The sequence below is a fragment of the Vipera ursinii genome, assembly GCF_947247035.1.
Source record: "Vipera ursinii genome assembly, chromosome: 1".
Taxonomy (NCBI): Eukaryota; Metazoa; Chordata; class Lepidosauria; order Squamata; family Viperidae; genus Vipera; species Vipera ursinii.
In genome coordinates, this window is record NC_139512.1 from 205,675,479 (window position 1) to 205,684,190 (window position 8,712).

Sequence of the window (8,712 nt, forward strand, 5' to 3'; positions counted from 1 at the left end):
ATTTTAAGATTTGCAGAAGAAAAATTAATCCTGGATGGGGATTATAGATGTTTCAAGGGATAAAATTAAACTCTTAAAACTCGCCAGTCCTCTCAAATTTAAAACTAAATAACTAACTAAAACTGTGAGGTAGAAATTTAGCATACCCCCAGATGTATGCCAAAGGTCTCATGGAAACCAGTCCTGTAGGTTACCAACCCTGTGACATACTAACAGCCTTTTCGGGAAACAAGATTTTGCATTTATCGAAATGGCACTAACCAGGCAGAATAGGATGATATTGGCAGGCAAAGGAAACTTTAGGTGTTGAGGAGGACCCTCTAGCTGGGATTCTCTTTTGTGTGGCAGCATCTTCCAAGTTTATTTATTATTTTTAGTTCAGCACACATGGTAAGTTCCATAATTTGACTAGACCTCCGTGTGTATTTTATATTAATCACTGTCTGAAATTCTACTCCATTCCATGACTTCACTCTCCTCTAACTTAGAAACCAGATTTTCAAGGTATGTAGCTTGCAATACATGTTTAAAACATTCTAGCTTGATTTCTTATCATTTAACAATCATTCTTTCATATTATCCTTAATACTAAACATTAAACTCTAAAACTGCAACCTATAAGCACTTCCAAGTCCATTTCAAGCTAATTAATATGACAATATCTCTTCAAATAGTCCTTGAATTTCTTCCAATCTTCTTCCACCAACTCTTCTCCCTGGTCACGGATTCTCCCGGTCAGCTCAGCGAGTTCCATAGAAATAGAAATTGCTAATGATGATTTACGATGAAACGCAGATAGGGGGGACTTGAGGAAGTCACCTGAAAATGATTAGAAAGATTAAGAATAATGGAAGTTAAGTATTCTTTTTGTATTTTTGTTGATTGTATTGTTTATTTATTTATTTATTTATTTATTTATTTATTTATTTATTTAATTTATATACCGCCCTTCTCTCAAGAGACTCAGGGCGGTTAACAGGGCAATACATAAAAGACAAATACAAAAGTTAAAATTAATTAAAACATGATTAAACAATGCCCATAGTACAGATTTAAAATTAACGTCATAATAACAAAACCCACCCCGTCCCATCAGGCCAGGCCCGCTTCCTTAAAAAGATGGGTTTTAAGGTCGCGCCGGAAGGAGCGGAGGTCGGGCGCCATCCGGAGCTCTACCGGAAGATGATTCCATAAGTCCGGTGCGCCCACAGAGAACGCTCTCCCCCTGGGGGCCACCAGTCGGCATTCTTTGACCGGCGGCACCCTGAGGAGGCCCTCTCTGTGGGAGCGTACTGGGCGGAGGGAAGTTGACGCCGGCTGCAGGTGCTCCCCAAGGTATTCTGGACCCATGCCATGGAGGGCTTTGTAGGTCATTACCAACACCTTGAACCTCACCCGGAAGACAACTGGCAACCAATGCAGCTCGCGGAGCAAAGGTGTAACACGGGAGTATCGGGAGACCCCCGACACAACTCTCGCGGCTGCATTCTGTGCCAGCTGGAGCCTCCGAGTGGTCTTCAAGGGTAGCCCCATGTAGAGAGCGTTGCAGTAATCAAGACGAGAGGTCACGAGCGCATGAGTGACCGTGCGCAAGGCATCCCGGTCTAGATAGGGCCGCAACTGGCACACCAGGCGAACCTGGGCGAACGCCCCTCTAGTTACAGCTACAATATAGTCTTCTAAAGAGAGCTGTGAATCTAGGAGGGCTCCCAAGTTGCGAGCCCTATCTACAGGAGGTAATGACTCACCCCCCATAATGAGGGGTGGAATATCCTGAATATCCCGGGATGCCGGTACGCACAGCCACTCCGTCTTGTCGGGGTTGAGACGAAGCCTGTTCCTCCCCATCCAGACCCGGACCGCCTCCAGGCACCGGGACATCACGTCGAGGGCATCACTGGGGTGGTTTGGGGTCGAAATAAAAAGTTGGGTATCATCAGCATACTGATGATACCCAACTCCAAAACCACGAATGATCTCACCCAGCGGTTTCATATAGATGTTGAACAGAAGGGGCGAGAGGACCGACCCCTGAGGGACTCCACAAGCGAGAGGCCTCGCGGTCGACCTCTGCCCCCCCGTCAACACCGACTGCGAACGTCCCAGGAGATAGGAGGAGAACCACTGAAGAACCGTGCCTCCCACTCCCAATCCCCTGAGACGCCGCAGCAAGATACCATGGTCGATGGTATCGAAAGCCGCTGAGAGGTCTAATAGGACTAGAACAGAGGAGTATCCTCTGTCCCGAGCCCTCCAGAGATCATTCACCAGCGCGACCAATGCCGTCTCCGTGCTGTACCCAGGCCTGAAGCCCGATTGGTACGGGTCTAGATAATCCGCTTCATCCAGGACCAGAGGGAGCTGATGCGCCACCACACTCTCGACAACCTTCGCAAGGAAGCGAAGGTTGGAGACCGGACGAAAGTTATTCAAAACAGCCGGATCCAAGGTAGGCTTCTTGAGGAGAGGTCTTACCACCGCCTCCTTCAAGGCGGCGGGAAAACTGCCCTCACTCAAAGAAGCAGCTATAACCGCCTGGAACCAGCCTCGTGTCCCCTCCCGGGCTGCATAAACCAGCCAGGAAGGGCACGGGTCCAATAAACATGTGGTGGAGCTCAGCCTCCCCATGATCCTGTCCACTTCCTCCGGAGTCACAGGATCGAACTCCTCCCAGATGACATCGACAAGATCACTCGTGTCCTGATCGTCCGATACTGCCCAGTCGGAGTCCAAACCGGTCCGAATCCGAGCGATTTTGTCCGACAGATGTTGACTAAATTCCTCGGCACGCCCCTGCAAGGGATCCCCACTGACCTCCTGGTTGAGGAGGGAGCGGGTCACCCTAAACAGGGCGGCCGGGCGATTATCTGCGGACGCGATGAGGGCAGCGAAATAGTTAGATCTCGCTACCCTCATCGCAGCGAGATAAGACCTAATATGGGTTCTTAGTCGCAATCGGTCGGATTCAGATCGGGTGGACCTCCAGACGCTCTCTAGGCCCCGTCTCCGACGCTTCATCTCCCGGAGCTCCGCGGAAAACCATGGAGCCCATTGGGATCTGCGCCGGGTCAGGGGCCGCAAGGGTACAACTCGGTCAAGTGCCTCCGTGGCCGTCCTTTCCCAGGCTTCCACTAAGGCATCTGCCGAGTTGTGAGCTGAGGAGGCAGGTGGGGGCCCCAGCGCTGCCTGAAACCTCTCAGGGTCCATTAAGCGCCTGGGGCGGAACCATCTAGTTGGCTCAACAACCCCACGGTGGGGAGTGGCAAAATGGAAGACCAGTTTATGTTAGGGACGCGGTGGCTCAGTGGGTTAGGACGCTGAGCTTGTCGATCAGAAGGTCGGCAGTTTGGCGGGTCGAATCCCGAGTGCCGCATAACAGAGTGAGCGCCTGTTACTCGTCCCAGCTTCTGCCAACCTAGCAGTTCGAAAGCATGTAAAAATGCAAGTAGAAAAATAGGGACCACTACGGTGGGAAGGTAACAGCATTCCGTGCGCCTTTGGCGTCTGGTCATGCCGGCCACATGACCACGGAGACGTCCTCGGACAAGCGCTGGCTCTTTGGCTTTGAAACGGAGATGAGCACCGGCCCCTAGAGTCGGAAACGACTAGCACGCATGTGCGGGGGAACCTTTACCTTTACCTTTATTGTTTATGTTATGTCTTGTTTTTTATATGTATTTTTATGTTTAAATATATGTTTTCATAAAAGCAATTAAAAAAAACATTCTAGCTTGCTTGCAGCTTTCTCCTAATTCTGGTGCGGGCATATTTTATCCATGTTACTCTGCTCTGATAGCAGCTCTTAGTGATCTTGGCTAACCTTGAAAGCTAAGCAAGGTTGGATCTGGATAGCACTTTAGTACTAGATCTCAAAACTCTAGACTAGACTGACAAGAAAGGAGCTTCCTTTCTGCTGCTGAAAAGAATAACTTGTCCATGAAGTCATTGGAATATAAATTTAAGTCAAGGGAATCTTTAGCTTTGTAATTAATGAAAAAAACATTAGCCAAAGTGAATAGCTTGGAGAAACCTCAGGTTTGGTACAAGGATCATGAGATTGATTCATTCATTGTGATTTTATGTTTCATAGTTATCTGATACTTAACAGCTTACAAGTTGCAGCCTATTCTACTGAAAAACAGAAATATTCATTTATATTTCTTCTCTATTAATAAAAGGGAGAACATAGTCTTGTTTTGGGAAATCTCCTTTGTTTAGGGCAATTGATCATAATGTCCCCAGAGAAGATCAGACTACATTTCCATTTTCTGAGATTTTTGCAACTTTACACATGCCCATAATTCCACATACCCTAACCACTTCAAAGATATTGTATATTCAAGTAAGAAACTAAATGGAAAATATATACATGAAATGGGGGTTCAAAACAAAAAAGAAAGACTTTGTATGCAGTAAATTCAAACAAATCCATTATTATTTGTAGGCAAAGTTTGAAAGTGGGAGCCAAAGTCTAACTTTGACCCCTCTTTTCTCTTGAGTATCCTATCTAGACAAAAGACACAGGATCAGTCTAGCTCAGCTGAGTTAGGTGCCCTCCAAAAATGTTAGGATTAAAAGCTTCCAGAAATTCCATTTCACTAAGAAATTGTCCTGACATCTTTGGAGAGGACCAGGCTGGGGAAGTTTTAGTCTGGCCGGATCACATCTGGGAAATGGTGTAAGAAAATAACAGAAGATCAAGAATTTCTTATTTTAGGCAGGCAAGTGTAAATGCCTTTTTGGACTCTCCAACAGATAGAAATGTTTGTGTCAGTCCAAAGAAGATGGTAGTGCTTTTTGTTTGGCAAGAGGTATGGGCCACAGATATGTCTGGAATTTGGTTATTGAGAAGTGGGTTGAAGCTGGAGAAGAGTAAAGATTCCTGTCTGGATGAAAGGGGGAAGGCTTCAAGTTGTACATTTTCTTATAGGAGCCTGAAGAAGCTACAGAAAAAGGCAAATATTTCAGTGTCCTATATCTAAGATAACAACATACGGAGCAAGATGGAGGTTTGTTTTCAGCTCTTTGTTCCATTATCAATCAGAACATAATCTCCATGGTTTTAGATTCTAAAAATAAGAGGGGGGGAAGCATTTTTTGTTGTGTGTATCATATGGTCAATCACAGCTCAGAATCATGATCCAGGACTCTGACATTCTTGCAGCACTGGGTTCAACACATGGAATTATTTATTGCACTGTTAAAGTACTCACAGTGCCCCAAAGCACTTTGTTTAGCGTTACTCCAGAACACTGTGGGTCTCGAGGCTGCCTGCTGCAAATGCCCATGGCTAGGAAGCCACTGGTCTGAAATAACCTCTGGTTCTCTCCCCTCTGCTTTGGTAGCACATGTTCTGAATCTCTGGCATCTGTCTTGCCAAAGTGAGATTTTTTTTTTAACTTGGAGAAGCTAATAACCGAACTCATAGGTTTCTGCATGTTCTACCACTGAGAAACATAACATGTATTAAAGAATTTGCTTTTGTTGTTCCCTACATGGAAATGGATGTTTTCCCTAAACGGAAAGATGATCTACACTTTATCAACAATTCCTTTCCTCTCTGCATAACTTTATGCATCCTGAATCCTGTATTTCAGCCTTCCATTTACCTTATAATGTACAGTGTTGTGTAGCGGGTTCTTTGGCGTAGGAATGAAGACGAGGCAAGTGAGTTCAGGAAAGCTCATGTTTATTGCTTGCAGAATCTGAACTGACAACTGAGCTGTAACTAGCCGCAATATACAGTCTATTTATTTATTTATTTATTTATTTATTTATTTATTTATTTATTTATTTAAATTCCATTTATATCCCGCCCTTCTCCGAAGACTCAGGGCGGCTTACAAGCTTAGCAGTAGCCTTCATTCTATGTATATGCCTGCTTATTAGGGCTTTCACACACACCCCAAGCGGCATTATTACAAAGTCAGCTTAATTGCCCCCAACAATCTGGGTCCTCATTTTACCTACCTCGGAAGGATGGAAGGCTGAGTCAACCTTGAGCCTAGCCCCTAGGTGGCAGCCAATAGGTTTGAAGCAACCATTGCCACCTAGGGACCGCCAATAGCAGCACTGGAGACTTGTAGTCTGGGTTGCTGGAGAGCCGTTAGCTGCTCCAGCTACCCACGTGGTATTACATTTGAGCCCAATACATAACGTACAGCTTGGCATTTGACCATGGATTTGAATTAGAAAACATGTGGCTGCTGTCATGGTCTCTGATTCCAGAGGGCTTAAGGCCTTCATGCATGGTAGGATAGGCTTTCCTCCTTTCCTTTCGTAACTAGAACCTCTTACCTTCCTTCCTCCTCTGCAGTCTCTTCATGAACAAGAGAGGCAGACAGCAAATATTCTCCATAGTCTAAGATCAAAATCCCCAAGATTACAGAAACCCGAGTTTCTTCCACAATTTTATGGCTCCAAGGGTGCAAGGATTGTTTGCATTTTTAAATTCAGATCAGTTCTTTTACAGGAAGTTTATGAACTGTGACTGCTTTCAGATGCACCCTTCTCTCAATGCTGCCAGAAAATGCAATTTTCTGTAATTACGACTACTGAAAAAGGTGAGGGCAGATTTATTTATGGCTGCCCCATAAAATATTACCGAATGAACTTTTGATTTCACATTTTAGATTTTAATTGAAATTTCCAACCTTACTGTTTGTAGAAAACATTTTATTGAAATGTTGCCTAATATGTTAGGCATTTCTTCACAGATGTACAGTATACTATGAAAATAAAAAAATTTTTCATCAAGATGACTTGCTGCTTTTTTTAAAAAAATTAAAGCCAAACAGTATGTAGGGCTGTGCAACACATTAGAAGTTCCTTTTCAACAAATAAGTAACATAAGGGAGCCCATAGATCAAATGACTCCCAATAGTATTCCAGAGATTTTTGGTGATCTGCAAGATTCAGCAGGGTGATCCTGTGGTATGAATGCCATTTGATTTTATTATCAAAATATAAAAGTTTCCAAATCTCACAAGACATTGGCACCCTTGCCTGGGATTTCACGAGATTTGCAAGATTTCAGGAATTTTCATTTTAAAACTAAACTAATTTTAAATTTGGGGATGTTTCAGATGCCACCTGGTACAAAATGTACATCCTGACATGTGATGAGTACATTGTGCTTCAGATTCCCATTCACAGCTATTGTACATCTTGGTACGAATGGACATCTTGTACATTTTGGTACGAAGAATACCATATGGTGGTCCTCAAAATTTTCACTGATGATGTAGTAGTCCACCCAAGCGTAAAGTTTCAGAACATTTCCATGGATCACTTCAGCTGATATATTTTGCCCATAGGACCATCTCTCCTTCAGATGAACCGACAAAGGAAAAAAAGTTACTGAAATTAAGTGTATTCTTGAACATGTCATACCCACTCTAGCTTCTATTTTTTAAACAATTACTAGTCCATATGAGCACCATTTTTCTTACCTCATCACTGTGAGGTTTGCTCGAGAGAATTTTCCACAGAACATTTTCAACAACGCTTTCTTCGAAAGTCTAAATAAAATATGTCTGCTGGAAGGTGAACTATATGTACTTGGAGGCCCGTAACCTCCTAATCAATTCTTCTGAATTGTTTTGTTGTGCTTTGATTTACAACTTAATTTTCGCACTGGGTTACAATGGTAAAAAATGGCTGTAGAGAATTCAGAGATGTTATGTTTGTACTTTTCTGATATATTTTTATATGCAGATTTATCCAGTGTACACATTTTGTCAACAGTTTATTTGTATTTAATTTCCTCTTCTAATAAATAGTCTGTAAATATACTTACTTAAAGAATAGTTTTGTTTTCTCAGATTTCTGTGTTCTAGTTTAAGTAGTAATTAGAAAAATGATTTATTTTTCCCCACCAGTGTGGGAAACAGCAAAATTCTCTACCACTTCTTCTTTTAAGGAAACATGTTTCAGATTATAACTTCAGTGGTTAGATTATTAACCTGCCTACATGAACATACATGGAACAAATTCTCAACAACCAATTTTCCTAAATAAAAACAGCAATTTGAATGGAGAATTCCTAGGGGACAAGACCTTAGATTGTCTATAATTCCATATGCACTTCCTTTTCTCTAGATCCCAATGAATTTAGTGAGGCGATCTCTGAGAAGAAATATATAGATAGGAGGATCAAACTTTTCACTGTCTGCTATTTATCCCCTCTACATCTCTTGACCCTTAGGCCATTTCCCAAAACTGTCATTTCCCCCTTCCTTTATACTTTTCCACTCCTGAAAAGATTAGATTGCACTTCAGAAATATTAAACTATCTGGCCTAGGTTTATTGGCTTAACATTCAATATGAGTAAAAGTGTAGATGATAGGTATGACAAGGATGTTTTAATGTTTGAGCTTCAATGTTTGGCTTTCCCAGCTCTGGCAGGTATGCAGTTGTCTAAAAATTTATTGATGTTGTGCAATAGGTCACCTAAGTCACATGGTGTTTCTTGTGAATACTGGCCAAACTGCAGACTTTTAAGAAAAGGGGGATAATAAATAATACATTCTTAATGGCATTTTGTGTCCAATTTTAACTTTTTTTTTAATGTGGCGGCACCACTCCCTATTAATGTAAGAAATGTCCTGTCCATGCAAAACGTTCATAATAGAACAATAAAAAGCATAAACACAAAAGCCATTTGGAAAATGTGAATGCCAAGAAGTAATACTTTAGTAAAACCTTTGTAT